The sequence below is a fragment of the Chiloscyllium punctatum genome, chromosome 2 (genome assembly GCF_047496795.1).
Source record: "Chiloscyllium punctatum isolate Juve2018m chromosome 2, sChiPun1.3, whole genome shotgun sequence".
NCBI lineage: Eukaryota > Metazoa > Chordata > Chondrichthyes > Orectolobiformes > Hemiscylliidae > Chiloscyllium > Chiloscyllium punctatum.
The window spans coordinates 44841223-44857613 of record NC_092740.1 but is presented as its reverse complement, the minus strand read 5'-3'; the positions used below and the strand labels follow the sequence as shown (position 1 = coordinate 44857613).

At 37.7% G+C, this 16391-nt stretch overlaps 1 protein-coding gene across 1 annotated transcript in view; it reads left to right on the top strand.

The window, feature by feature from the left end:
• Nucleotides 1-16391, top strand: part of arhgef28a (Rho guanine nucleotide exchange factor (GEF) 28a) — a 462887-nt gene that overhangs the window by 183238 nt on the left and 263258 nt on the right. The window lies entirely within an intron of this gene.

Sequence of the window (16391 nt, the reverse complement as noted above, 5' to 3'; positions counted from 1 at the left end):
ACTGTTTTATTTAAAAAGGAAGGGATACAATGGAAGAAACTACAGGCTAGTTAGCTTAACAGCTCTAAATGGAAAGGTGTTAGAAACTATTATAAATGATGATCTAGCAGCACAATTCTAGAAATTCAAGGCAATTGAGTAGAATCAACATGATTTTGTGAAATTCAAAATCATGTTCAAAGAAGTAACATGTCAAGGATAAAGGGAAATGGGAAGATGTACTGTACTGACCTTTAGAACTCTAAAGTACCACAACAAATGTGGAATGTTAATGTGGAAAATAAAAGCTTTTTTGTAACAGTAACATGGATAAATGATTGGCTGGATAACAGGAAATGTGGTCTCGATGAAAATGGATCATTTTCTGGTTAGCATGAAGTAATGAGTGATGTGCTACAAGGATCAGCATTGGCGACTCAATATTTTACAATCTATATAAATGACTTACAAATGGCACACAAATATGTATGAAAATTGATTGGAAAGAGGACATGGGGATTTAGAGAGGTTAATGAGTGGGGAAAAGGGAGTTTGCTGTGGGAAAAAGCAAGTTGTCTATTTTGACAGCAAGAATTAAAAATGCATATTATCTAATTGTTGAGAGACTGTAGAGCACTGAAATGTAGAGAATCTGAGTTCCGAGTGCATGAATTGTAAAAGGTTACTGTGCAAGTGCAGCAAGTAATTAGGAAAGTTAATAGAAAGTTATTTTTAATGAGAAGGGAATTGAATACAAAGTAGGGAGATTATGCTTCAGTTATACAGTATTGGTCTCTTTAAGGAAGGTTGCAGTTGAGTTGAATACACGTTGGAGAAGGTTTACTGGACCAATAATCTGGAATGGGTGGATTGTCTTATGAGGAAAGGATGGACAGGTGTGGCTTATATGCAGTAGAGTTAAGAAGAGTAAGAGGCAATTTGTTTGAAATTTGTAAGTGCCTTAACAGGTTGGATATGTAAAGGATGTTTCTTCTTATAAGAGAATCTAGAACCAAGAGGTAACTTTTTTTAAAAAAAGGAGTCACCCATTTAGATCAAAGACAAGGAGAATTTCCTGCTGAGCAAGTCATAAAAATGTTCTTCAAAGGGCACTGGAAGCAGATTTTTTGACACTTTTTAAGGCAGAGCTGGATAGATCTTTGGTAAGTAAAGGAATGAAAGTTTATTGAAGAAGATTGAAGAGTAGTAGATCTCCATGATCTTATCAATGGCACAATGGCCTCGAGTTTGAGTAGCTTACTCTACTCCTGTACCTAATCTACATATGGTACATGTAACTGGTTACACTGTGTGAACAACTAATAATCATAAATTGGTTATTAATCTAATTTGTAGCTCAGTTCAGATTGTTTTGCAAATTTGATCATGATATCATATCTAATGCTGGTGACTATGGTCTGAGTTTTGCAAGCACAGGCTAGTTGACTATGGTTAGTAGTCTGCCTGCAGTGAACAATCAAAGGACTGATCGATCACTTGCTTGAAATTATAACCTACATGAGTATATTGCACTGCCACTGAAATTCATATACCGCTTTACTAATTTGTGTGGTAAGCAGACTAACAGCATCCTTTTAGTAGTGAGCACCACTTGCGTTGCAGTGTGAAATGGTATATGTTCCTGAAGTTTTTGAGAAACCAATCCTGAGGTTGACTGGACATTATCCATGACAAAATGGTGACCTTTCACACATTCATGATGTAATGTAATAGATTGTAAAATGGATAACTCTGAAGTACTTACAGACGTATTAAGCTTGTGAGCAAAACATATGTTCTTTAAAAGACCGATATACAAATCTAATGCTGGTTGATGTTGTAAATTTAGTGGCTGTCTAAAATCCCTATGTAGCTTACACTGATTTCTGAGAGGAATTGTGGCATGTCATGCCTGAAGAGTATCAAGGGAACTCCAGGGCAGCAACAGTTTGAAAGACAAGATGCAATTCAAAAACTGCATTACGATCTTTGGATTGTGTCCCAGGCTGCAAATGTGCTAAGTTGAAATACATTGATCTTGAATATCAAGGAAACTTTGGCTGTTCCATTTCAAAAGTGAATTTCAGTACAGGATAGAATGCATTAAAGTGTGTGCCTTTTTTCTGACTCAAATTAAGTGAAGTATTTATTGGTACAGAGCATGGGAAAATTTTGAGCAGGCAATGTAGGCTGACACATAAATATAGTATAAAGGGAGTGCTTCACTTTTGGTGGTGAACTTTTTCAGATGAGAACTTAAATCAAAGCCCCATCTGCCTCATGTGTAGATGTACGTTTTTCGTAATATTATTCAAAGAAGAGCCAGGAGCTTTTCCCTTTACCGTTGTTAATGTATACCTGTTAACCAACATCATTTTAAGGTGAGAGGAGAAAGATTTTTAAAAAGACATCGAAAGAACATATGTTTTGCTTTGTAACTGTAAAATGAGAATTAACAATGAAGAAAGATTTTTTAAAAAGAATATGAAGGGTAATTTTCTTTTACACAGAGGGTGGTTCATGTGTGAAATGGACTTCCAGAGGAAGGGGTGGATGTGGGTACAGTTACAATGTTCAAAAAATATGTAGATAAGTGCATGAATGAGAAATATTTGGAGGGATATGGGCTTGGCAAGGCAGGTGGGACTAATTTAGTTTGGGATTGTGGCGCACATGGACTGGTTGGACTGAGGAATCTATTTCTGTGCTGTGTGACTCTATCACTTAAACCAATTAGCTGGTCACTGTTTTTGGGATTTTGTTTTGTATAAATTGCCTACTCTATTGCTTAGATTAGAATATTGACTCTATTTCACAAGTATATTGATTATGAAGAACTCTGGGGTGTGCTGAGATCATGAAAGACAAAATGTATATGTAATTCTTTCTTCATTGTTCATTGTTAATTCCCATTTTACAGTTATAAAGCAAAACATATGCTCTTTCAATGTTACAAATTATTATTATTGGGAGCATTAAGGGTTGCAAATTAAATCAATTTTTACCTTATTTTGGTTTTACTCCTTATAAAGAGGAAAGTCACATCTAACGCTTCAGTAAGTGATAGTTTATTTATCGCAATGAGCAGGTTGAAGCACTTAGTGGCAGGCTGAACAAAATCTCTGAACTCTGCTTTGTTATTAAGGATACAATTGAATTTTAGTGGCAACACCCAGAGATATAGCTTCCTTGTTGCATCACCTCCTGCTTTTTATCACAAAATCAGTTTTTAGTGTAGCTAATAGACTGATTGAAGCATAAAACGTCCTCATATGCTTCATATGTGATATTTGGCAGATCTTCAAAGCAATTCATTAAATGGAAAAAAATGAGGCTATCCTGAGAAAGGAAAGGTGCTATACCTATCAATGCATACTTGTTCTTTCTTGTTTCTTCTAAAAGTTCATTTATGTATATCCACTGTGTAGCTTTTGCACACTAATTTTCTTACCTCCTCAAAGAATTCCAGCTGATTAGTGAGGCATGACCTTCTGCTCAAATCTCTGATAACTACTTTTTGTGGACTTGGTGCTGTTTGGATAAATACTACCAACATTCCATGTAATGTTTCCCCCACAACAGATTTTTAGCTGAATGATGTATAATTTGAGATTCATGTCTTTACTCTCATTCTTGACATGTTAAGATAGCATTTCCAGTATTGCAATTCTGAAGTAAGGCTCCTAAAGTTAACAAGTAATTGTTAATCCAGGGTCAAAATAGATGAAATATTTATGTATGCCTCTTGTTGCTATATTTGATGCACCGCTTTTCCTTTTGCTATCTGTAGTACAATATTTTTGTTAATTATTTCACCTGGTTTTTAATTTTTCTTTGTTTGTAATCTTTATTTTTGTTGCATACTATTCAGCCTTAATTTGGTATTGCTGTTTCTCTTCACAGAAAATTTCTTTTTACAAGTAAGATGTGACATGTTCACATGCAGCCTGAAGACATATTTCATTGTATTTACCTCCGTATTTATCTTGAATTTTCCAAATGTCTATTCTAATGGTCTTTTGATCCTATTTTTAATGCTTTTTTCATTTTTATAACTTGCCGTTTTTTCCTATTTTCTTACAAACATGTTAACTAGCAATTAACACCAATTGTTGATCATAATGTAATTTCTTTGACTATCTGCTCCAATAGCTTAATTCCAAATATAGTCATGACAGAGATCACCTTTCTTACATTGGTCCTTTCTATCGAAGAAAATGATCTGTTATCTGAGGTCAATCACCTTCTGTACACAACATTTCAATAACAGCTCATGGATGTCCAATGCATTTTATCACACCGAGTCACTAGGACAGTTTTATCTCTCAGGAAAAACAACTTAATTTGCAGTGTCATCGGGAGTTTGGTTATCCTTTGCATGAAACATTGAATTCATTTCATCCTCTTCCACAAGAGAAAATCGATTTGTTTTCATACCAAGGAAATAGCTCCAAATAATTGTGGTATCAAATGGATACTAACTTTTGTGTATCAAGTATTGCTTTCTGGTGACTGCAGTTTGTGTACTTCACTTTTAGTGGCTACTTGCTTATGTGCTTTCTTCTCGACTTGATTATTTTAGTACTCTCCTAGCTTGGTCTTCCACCATCCATCTTGAACTCATTCAAAATTCTGCTGTCTGTATCCTAAATCTCATCATTCCATTCCACAATCACTGCTATGCTGCAGGGTCTCCATTTGCTCCAATACCATTGGCACTTCAGTTTTGAAATATTTGGGAGGGAACAGATGCTATTCACTTGAAGTGCACAGAGCGTGTCAGACTAATTTTAAAAACTGATACAGTTTGGTTTGTGGACTGGTCGCATTCTGAAAAAGGCCAAAGTATGATGATATAGGGAATTGGTAAATGGTTGGTTAGTCTTTTATCAAAAGTAGCTATAGTGTCGCAGTAATGCCACTGAACTAGTAATTCATAACTCCACGTTAATGTTCTGGGAACATAGATGAAAAAAACTTGAAATCTGAATTCAGTTTAAAAAGTCTGGAAAACAAAAACCGTGCTGGTTCACTAATGTCCTTCAAAGAAGGAAATCTGCCATCATGTCTGGTCTGGCCAACATGTGATTCCTGATCCACAGCAATGTATTGACTTTGGGCATTTAAGGAAGGGAAATGAATGCTGACATAGCCAGTGACACCCACATCCAATGCATTTAAAAAAAAAGTTGTTTGTTTAGTTTTCAAAATTTATGGAATTTATTGGTAACTGTAAGAGTTTATTAGTACGACTATGGCTTGTTACCAGAAATAAAGCTTATTGAGATTGAAAGTGTCTTAATTATACATTTCAAAAAATACATTTAATCAATATGATAAATATGACACATGATGTTATGTCTACAGAATGTGATCCAGGGCAAACATGCCTGCAGAACATATAAGGTCATAAGTTGTAAGAGCAGAAATAGACCATTTGGTCCATCAATTGTGCTCCATCATTCTTTGACATCGTAGCTGATTAGATTGTACAAAGTCTTGAACCTGGTTTGGTATTTTTGATGATCCCAAAGCATTCAGTTTATTTGTTTTGGTTAACTTTGTCAAGAACCTCATTGCTGATTGCTGGAAACCAATCTGCATACTGAGTCCTGGTTGTCGAGAGCTGGAATCCAAGTAGAAATCCCTGACAGAGCACTTCTTGCCTCTGGATTCAGCAATTGCTTTTGTCCTTTAAAGTCAGACACTAAATAACCATCAGTCTTTTCACTTTTAAAACTGACTTTCCTCCCTCCTGTTCAGGTTTTAATTCCAGATCTTAATTTTGTTCAATGTCTGCATGGTTTTTGTTTTAATGTCAAGTCTGTGAAAAATGGTTTCTTTTGCCGAACATCTAAATTATTCTTCATAACAGTTGATATCACTTCATACTTTTTAAATTCAGGATCACTTTTCTTGAAGTTTATTTCCATGATTTATTCCTTTAGATCTCTTTTTCAAGAGGTACGGGTTTAGGATTGACTTCTTTTGTTTATGCAGTTCATTTCTTTTCTGCTAAATAAAATCCTTCGTACCTGCTTTATGAACTTAGTTAAGGTTATTTCAGTGATCAGTCTAAAATACTCCTTTATCGGTAGGTCATGTGTTCTGTAAATTTTCTTTTTGCCTTCTTATTCAATTCAAACCTCATTATTTCAATGACAGAAGTTTTGTTTTCATCATTCTGAAGTTCTGTGGCACTAGTATCAGATACAGTTGTGCCATTCTCCTTCAAAATATTCATTCCTTTCGTTTCAACATCAGTTTTGAGTATTATTGCTTTGCCATATATTGCTTATGTTTTCTGTGTCTTTAAACCTATTGTATCTCCAGTTTTGGACAAATCTTAAGCAATATATAATGAAAAGATCCTTTTAATTTGAACAGACTATGTAGGAGCAGGAATAGGCCATCTGGCCTGTTGAGCCTTCTCCACCATTCAGTAAGATCATGGCTGATTCTTTTGTGAACTCCACTTACCCTCTAGCTCACCATAACCCTTAATTCCTTTACTGTTCAAAAATCTATCTTTGCCTTAAAAACATTCAGCAAGGTAGCCTCAACTGCTTCATTGGGCACTGAATTCCACAGATTCACAACCCTTCCTCCTCAACTCAGACCTAAATCTACTTCCCCTTATTTTGAGGCTATGCCCATAGTTCATCTCTGTGCTGCTATCTTATCTATTTCGTTCATGATTTAATATATTTATATAAGGTCTCACCCCTTCATTTTTCTTAACTCTAATGAGTATAATTCCAATGAGTTTACTCAATGTGTCCTCCTAAGCCAACCCTCTCAACTCCGGAATCAACCTAGTGAACCTCCTCTGCAACCCTCTAGTACCAGGACATCCTTTCTCAAATAAGGAGACCAAAACTTTACAGAGTACTGCAGATGTGGCCTTACCAGCAACCCATATAGCTGAAGCATTACCTTCCTGTTTTTAAACTCCATCCCTCCAGCAATGATGGATGAATTACTGCTGCATCTGCAAACCAATCTTTTGAGCTTCGTGCACAAGGACATCAAGGGCCCTCTGCACAGCAGTATGCTGCAATTTTTCACCATTTAAATAACAGACCATTTTCTTTGTTACTACCAAAATGGATGACCTCACATTTACCAATATTGTACTCCATCTGCCAGACCCTTGCCCATTCACTTAACCTAAATATATCCCTCTGCAAACTTTTAGTATCCTCTGCACACTTTGCTATACCACTCATCTCCGTGTCATCTGCAAACCTTGACTACCCTTGGTCCCCACTCTGAATCATCAATGTAAATTGGAAACAATTGTGGTCCCTGAGGCACACCATTAGCCACTGATTGCCATACAAAAACAAAACGTCCAATTTTCCCCAAGCTTTGCCTTTTGTTAGTTAACCAATCTTCTATCCGTGCTAATACATTACTCGTAATGCCATGCACTTGTACCTTATGCAGCAGCTTCTTATGCGACACCTTGTTAAATGCCTTCTGGAAATCCAATACACCACATCTACTGGTTCCCCATTGCCCACTATGCTTGTAATGTCCTCAAACAATTCCAGTAAATTAGTTAAACATGACCTGCCTTTCATGAACCCATGCTGCATTTGCCTGATGGGTCAATTTCTATCCAGATGTCTCATTGTTTCTTTCTTGATTAAAGATTCAAGGACTTTCCCCATGCAGAAGTTGAGCTAATAGGCATATATGTACCTGGCTTTTTTCGACCTCTTTTTAAAATAGTGACTTCTGTTTGCTCAGTTCTCTTTGTATAAGGCTGTAAAATGCAGAAGAGTGGAATTTTCCACTGTTTCAAGAGATAAGATTTCACACTTTTGTCAATGAAAAGTCAGCATGGCTACTGTGAATATTTGCAAATTTCTTGAGAAAGACAACATGTCTGTTGGTGCCTTGCAATAGTTAACGAATGGTTAATTTGTAGGCTGAGGCAGAAAGAATTGGAAGTTATCTCGAAAAAGAGGCTAAAATGACAAATATTGTTGATAATTGACTCGCCCTTGAGGAGGACAGGGCAATGCCAAAAGCACCCAATGAAGGTAGCCAGAATTCAATGACAAATGAAGCAACTTGATTTGGAGTCAGAAATAAAATATCTTGACATTGAAAGGGAAGGTAAAAGAAAGAGAAATGTGGAATCTTGAGTTACAACTTCACAGAAATATTAAAAAAGTAGAAAGGAAAAGACCTTCAATTTCAGAGCGAAAAGGAAGCAAGAAAATTGAAATCGCCAGGGAAAGCATCCAAAGAGCAAACAAGAAATAGCAGGAAAACTGGTGGATAACTCTGTTTTCACTCTTCGCTGGATTTGGCTAGGAATACTCACTTAGCAACTGAATTTAGTGAGGAAGGTGTTGAAATGTCTTTTTTTTTGAGATTTGAAGAATGCCACACTTTAACATCTTGAGAAAATTGAACTGTATTGTTGCTGTGAGATTATACAAAGGACTTTGTAAAAGTATTTATCTCTTATGAATGACCAATCTAATGAAAGCTGCTATCCTAAGTACCAGGAATTTACAGACAGAGTATGGAAATTTTAGGAAGAAACAAAGTCAGTCTTTTGTGAACTTTGCTAGAGAAAAGGAGATGATATTTGATCAATCCACGGAAGTTCAACAAGACTTTGAAAAACTGAGCGAGTTGATACAAGTGGAAAAAATTAAAAATAGTGTCTCTTTAGTAGAAAGATAGGAACTTAAGAACAGGAATAAGCCATTCAGCCCCTCAAGCCCGTTCACCATTCAGATAGATCATGGTCGATTTATAGCCTAACTCATATACTTGCCTTTGGCCCATATTTCTTAATATCTTTGCTTTGCAAAAAAAAATCTATGTCAGATCTCAAATTAACACTTGATCCAGCATCCACTGCCACTTGTGTAAGTGTGTTTTAAACATCCGCTATCCACATGCATAGAAGTCTTACCTAACATCTTTGCTGAGCAGACTGGCCCTAGTTCTCAAAGTATGCTCTCTAGTGCTAGAAGATTCCAACCAGTGGAAATGGTTTATCTTTATTTACCCAATGTTTTCCTGTTGATAGCTTGAAGATATTGGTATGCTGATACCTGGAAGATAAAAGTTTCTAAGATGAGAGAGGATGCAGTAATTGCAGATGGCTATGAGCTGTCTCATAAGTACATTAGTAACAGAGCACTGTCTGGGAATTCTTACAGAAACAGGAGAGATGAGAAAGTAAACCAAAGTGGGGTAAATTGCCTTGGGGAAGAAATAGGCTGTCTTCAGAGACACTGTCGGAGGTTATGAAACCAGGCACTTGATTTTTAATAAGTTGCACATAGGGGTAGTATGACCACTTGATTAAGAACAGTTCATTTCACCCAAAATGAAAAGAGACATCTTGAAACATTGTCCTGTAAAATTTGACAATTGTAGCATCACAGGGGTAAAGCTCTGTGTTCAAGAGGCAATAGTCTAGTTAAAGTGGCGTATTTTTTGGAGTGCCTCTAAGATGTTTGTTGCCTCATGGTAGAGGTCACATGGCTATGGCAGACCAGGAAGGACATTTTTACATCGTCATACAGCATAGAAACAGACCATTTGGTCCAACATGTCCATGCTGACCAGATATCCTAAATTAATCTCGTCCCATTTGCAAGCACTTGGCCCATATCCCTCTAAACCCTTTCTATTCATATGCCCATCCAGATGCCTTTTAAATGTTGTAATTGTACCAGACTCCACCACTTCCTCTGGCAACTCATTCCATACATGTACCATCCTTTGCGTGAAAAAGTTGCCTCTTAGGTCCCTTTTTAATTTTTCCCTCTCACCTTAAACCTATGCCCTCTAGTTCTGGATTCCCCCACCCTAGGGAAAGTACCTTGTCTATTTACCCTATCCATGCCCCTCATTATTTTATAAACCTCTATAAGGTCATCCTTCAGGTTTTGACATTCCAAGGAAAACAGCTCCAGCCTATTCAGCCTCTCCCTCTAGCTGAAATCCTCCAATCCTTGTAACATCATTGTAAATCTCTTCTGAATCCTTTCATGTTGCACAACACCCTTCTGATAGGAGGGGGGCCAGAACTGCACATAATATTCCATGATTACCTTTCATACCAAACATCCCTCTCTCTTATGTAAAAAGCACTATCATGTCCATTTTGAATTACCCACACAACTTTTCTCATAAATTAGCAATTTGTTATTCCCATTAGTCGCTGCGCATGTACTACATGCATTGCCTTTAAATCATGCTTGTCAATTAATGATACACAAGTGCATTGTTACGGGCAGTTCATATGGCCATATGAACTATATTCATGATTCCTTCCTCGATGAATGACACCTTGGTGGAAACAGAGAAAGGATGAGTATTCAGTGAAGTGAGAGCCTACCAGGAGGCAGGTATGTGAGATGCAATGGCCCTCATTATTCAGAAGCTGCAGTGAATCCTGTGACTGTCTGCCTCCATGGGTAGATTGGCAGCTGCTGTGGAGAGTCATGCTTCAGGTCTGCTGGTCATACACACCACATGTCGCACCCCACACACTCTCACACACTCTCTCGTGTGCGCACACACACACACACACACCTGCATGCTACACTTACCTGCACATACCTATATGGCACACATATACCATACCCACACATGCAGCATACTCCACACACACGCAAACACAAAACATCACATATACGCATAAAACATCCCAAAATGTACATACACATGTGCAAAACATACCAAATACACACACAGCATACCCCATGCACCCCGCCCCCCCCCCCCCCCCCCAGCAAAGCTACACCACACACACACACACACACACACACACACACACACTTAGTCACAAAGTACACACCACATTTCATGCCACACCACACCATACAGCCACCATACATCCATCTTGAAGAGCAAGGGCAGAAGATACATGGGAAGATAAATGTCCTTCCAGAACACATTACAGGCAACTGTTTTAGAAGCACTTTGAAAGACTCCATTCTGACCAGACTGCTGCCTTATGAACGCAGAACATGGTGCCAAAAATGAAGCTGGTGTAGAGCATGCAAGAAATATATAAAAGCACAGTTATTGAGACAGCCAAAGTAGCATGTTCAGAGCTGTGAAAGCTGCTGTAAAGAACTGAAATAAACCAAGAAAAAGACAATAAAGGGTGTAACGAGATCAGGTGGCTGGACATCATAGAATATGAGTTCCCTGATTTGGGCTGTTAATCTGGTCTGATCAGGGAGCCCTGACTGGTAGATAAAAAGGGGAGCGTCAGAGATGCTGCCACTCTGAAAGCAGACTCTGAAGAGCAGAGCCAAAGTCAAGGACTACTCATGTGTAAGTAAATGGTGACTTGGTGATAGTTTAACAGCCTCTCTGGAATTATTCCTAAGGCCATCACTGCAACAAGAAAAAGTGGCTGCAGCTTTTCCGTTACTTGCCCCAGTTGAAAATGAATGGTAACATGAAGAAAAACTGACAGCTGTTCCATGCATAATGATAAAATTACAAAGGAGCAACAAATCTATTTATCAAGACAGTGAAGCTATGTTTACTACACTCTTATCACTATTAGGAAGAGATTGTTTCAAGATGTATTCAACCCCTGAACATATCAGAAGAACAGGCAAAAAAAAATTGCAAAAACTTAAAAATCCCTGCAGACATCCTTTGAAACCTGATTGAATATAACTTATGAACATTATGGACAGAATCATATAGGGCTCTGTTTGATGTGGTCTATGGTGAGGTGTGTGGTAGAATTGGACAAAAAGTGTAGTGGGGCCCACCTTGATGCTGAAACCATCTTGCTCCATCTTTTATCCTTTTCACAATGGGCGGAGTGAAGTTCCTACTAGGTAGCAGCGAGATTTCACTTCATTGTTGGATGCCTTGTTAACATTATAGCTCACTTCATTAATACTCAGACTCCCTTCTTACCAAATTGGTCAAACAAGCTAGATATTGGAAAATATTCAACAAGGAAACTAGTGCACCTGTGGAATCAGCTCACTGCTTGTTCAGAATGATCTCCATGTTGGAATCTGGGCAAAAGCATCCTGGCTAACAACCAATGGGCACCACACAAATGTACTCATCCTCCATGGACATTGGCATTTGAAAGCAGCAAAGCCATTGTGACCACTCTCGCTAATTCTTTTATATTCACTTGTCAGATGTGAGCATCACTAGCTCAATAACATTTATTACCCACCACTCGTGGCCTTGAGAAAGTGGCGGTGAGCTGCCTTCTTGAACCACTGAAGTCCATATTCTATAGGTAGACCTACAATGCCATTAAGGAGGGAATTTTGTGCCTGCAACACTGAAGGAATGGCAGAATACTCCCATGTCAGGATAATGAGTGGGTTGGAGGGAAGTTTGCAGGTGGTGGTGAACTCATGTATCTGCTGCCCTTGTCCTTCTGGATGGTAATGGTTGTGGGTTTGGAAAATGCTGTCTATGGACCTTTCAATGTCTGTAGTGCATTGTGTAGTTGGTACACACTGCTGATAATAAGCTTAGATGGTGGAGAGAGTTAATGTGGTGCCATTCAAGTGGGCTGCTTTGTTCTGGTAGGTTTCAAGCTTGTTTTAGTATTGTTGCAGCTGGACTCATTCAGGCAAATGGGGAGTATTCCATCTCACTCCTGACTTGTGCCTTGTAGATGTTGAACAGGCTTTGGGCAGTCAGGAGGTGAGTTACTTGCTGCAGTATTCCTAGTCTGTGATCTACTCCTGTAGACATGTTTTTTTATGGCTCGTCCATTTTAGTTTTTGATCAATGATAACTCCAAAATGTTGATATTGGAAGATTCAGTGATGGTAATGCCATTAAATTTTAATTACCTCCAAAAGGAGACCATCATTGCCAGCATTTAACTGGCGTTAATGTTACTTTGCACTTGTCAGCCCAAGCCTGGATATTCTCCAGGTCTTGCTGCATCCGTACTTCATTAATTTTTAATCCAAACACACTTGATCACTGCTTTGTTATTCTAGAAGTGAAATGAAACTAATTAAATAACTAATTTGGAAAACAAAGTAAAATACTGAAGATGCTGGGACCTGAAAAACAAATCAGAAAATGTTGGAGGTATTTGGCAGACCAGATAGCTTCTGAAAGGAAAACAGGTCAATGATCTTTCATCAGATTTGATAAATGTGGTAACTGACAAATGTCTGTTCTGTTACGGCATTGCAAGCATTGATGGAGAGTTGATTAACATTTTAAAACACTGACAACATCTGAACTTTTTATTTGCTGAAGGGTTTTGTCCAGTCCTCTAAGCTTTTGGAAAAAGTACTATCAGTGTCGATTAATCAGTGCAGCATTGTGTTCATACACAAAACTCTGTCGTACAAAGGTCTTTTGTCTTCACCCCTCTGTATAATGTATAAATATTTTTGTCCTTGCATAATCTTCAAGATGGTCTAATAGTTTGCTGGAATTAGCAAGTTAAATTACCTGAAATATATTGGACTGTTCTGTGTGTGTAATGTAGAACAAAACTGCTAACTAATGAAAAATTTCAGCTTGGTACAGAATTACCACTGTATGCCACAGTGGGTTGCAAAATAATTGAACTGAAGTTAGGAATGTTAACAAGCTCAAATGTCATAGTCTTGAAAAGCTGACATTTAAGTCAATCTACACATTCACTGTCCATCTTTACTCAACTTTTGCAAGTATGCACATGACTTGAAGCATTGATTTCTTTTGTTTCAAAAAATAAACTTGCAAGTTTAACAAATGATGAGCAAATTATTCTGTGATTGCTAATGTGTGACCATGATTAGACATACAAAATCTGTATGAAAATTGTGTTGGGGGAAGGGTAATGAGTTCTTACTGAATACTAATTGCCTACAAGTTGTTTAGAAAATTGTAAGAATGGAGGATTTGTTGTAAATTGGCCACTTGCTCTATTGTGCATAACTGAGAGGTTAGACCGGTGCTGTAAAGGTGCCAGGCTTGTAAAATCCAGCATTGATTTGGTGAATTGTAAGGGAGTAGTCGTGGGTGGGGGGATGTGGGAGGAAGAGAGTCTGTGAGATAGCAGCTGATTTTCTTTCAAATCTTGTTCCCTACTGTTTAAACTGCTTGCTATGTTGCCTTGAAGAGATATGTGTGTGGACCTTTAGATTGCCATTTTATCGACTAGTCTGGCTTTCAGTCGAGAGGTGTTATCTTGCATTATCAGTTGCCAGCTCTATGCCTGCCAATGTTTGCAAGCTTCTGAGTGGTGTGTGCATTTTGACAAAGAACTCGAAAGGTCTGGCAGAGGACTGCCTGGCCATTCTGAGAAGTGTAGATTATTTGTTTAACCCCTGCCTTGAACTTCCTATCAGGAGGTCACAGAAATAGCTACGTAAAAACGTGATTAACTTGCTGTTTGTTTGTGAGTAATTGCTCAAGTTATGCTTTTGTTTAATTTTTTTGGGAAAGGAAGACCTATTTTAAGATTTTTGGAGAAGTGAACGTTAAGTTTTGAGTTGCTCCTGATTTACGTTTACTCTCCCACAGCATGTCTCCATGGGAGTTACATTTGCATAGAAATGAAAAGGTGAGTTAATGAGTTATGGGCTTATGCTGACCTTCCAAATACGCATGGATAGTGGGTGCAGCTCCACTCATTTTCCAATTTTACATTTAGTCCTGCCTTGTAATTTAGAATCCATCTACATGCCTGATTGCCTGAAGAAACCAAATATTTTACTGCTGCACCCTCCCCTAGGTTAGGGGGCAATTTGATCCCAACCTCCTTCATTCTTTTACTTTGCATCACAGCTAGACCTGAATCATTTCTGTGCACAACGAAGTTCTGCTCCAGTATGTCAGATCAATCTGGCATGTTTATTTAAGTCACCAACATGGATTCAGACTCGGAATCACCTTTCAATTACTCGTGGCCATCATTGCCTAAGATGAGGATTCAACGCAGGGTATCCAAACAAGGTATAAGTTACATGTAATTTTTTAAAAGAACTGTCTGAACTTTGCATTTGCATTTTATTTCTTCTTAACAGAAAAAGAGAGAGCTTCAGGAGAAAGGTTTCTGACATGTCTGCTTTAAATAATTTATTTTAATATATATGGAATACAGTGCTGGCCAGTTAGCTCTGAAGTATGCATTATTGGTAGATATGTTATTTTCTGAATCAGTTTTGTTTTAAAGGACATCAAAACTAACAAAGATGTTTGTTTGTAGTGAGAATTAATTAATTGACAGGGATCTTAGTTACCATATAAAAACCGAAAGTACTGTGGATGCTGTTAATCAGAAACAAAAACAGAAGTTGCTGGAAAAACTCAGCAGGTCTGGCAGCATTTGTGAAGAGAAATCAAAGTTAATGTTTCAGGTCTGGAGACCCATCTGAGGAAGCATCACCGAACCCAAAATGTTAACTTCGATTCCTCTTCTCAGATGCTGCTAGACCTGCTGAGCTTTTCCAGCAATTTCTGTTTTTGTTCTTAATTACCATAGTTGTCTTCTCTGACCACGTGTGCCACACTCAATTGAGTACGGGTTGTCTGCTGCAATGTTTAGGATCGATAATCCTTTTATTATTTGCTAAATCTCACAAACATGCAATTTGCCAAAGTCCAGTTTTGGATAGTAGACTAACCACCATAAATACTCCAAATTAACTTGGTTCAGACTAAAAGTGTAATTTTCAGCAGATTTTGCAATTCAAAAATAAAAACACAGTTCGTAGGAAGATCTACACCTGGGTCATAACCCTGTTGTTTTCTCGGTTGGCTGGTTGAGCTGCTGTGTTTTTACATTTGATAGTTTTATTACTAAGTTAATTCTACATTCTGCATAGAATTAAGTATCATTAAAAAAACTAGTTAATGCAACTACTGTACTTGAATTGTATTGTAGTGTGAATGCAAGGGAGTTAAAAATATGTACTCACTTTTAACATAAGTCTAATAGTGTTAATTAATGACTTTAGAAGATAAAGAAATTGAGAGAATTACTGTGACATGACAGTTTTTCCTGTTGGGTATTAATTTCTGTATTGTTCAGACACTGAATAGATGTTCGTGTCTTCTAATCAATTTGCAAGTTCAACATTTGATAACAATACCATTTTGGAAACCGCATAGTTCTTCCGATCTTGACTCCACTAACCTACTTGTTCATCATGACCCTTGATTCCCCTGTAAATTTTAAAATGTGCCTAACTTGCTATTGAATATATTTAGTAAAGCTTTCATTGCTCTCTAGGGTAGAAAATTTCAATGATTCAAATCTGAGAGAAGAAATTCTTCCTTGTGATGGTCTTTTTGGGCAGCCCTTTTTCTGAAACTGCTCACCCCATTTCAAATCTCTTAATGTGTGTGGGGGTGGGGGGAGGTGGAATATATACTATCAAGCCTCCTCAAAACTGCATTAGTTTGAATAAGGTCATCAC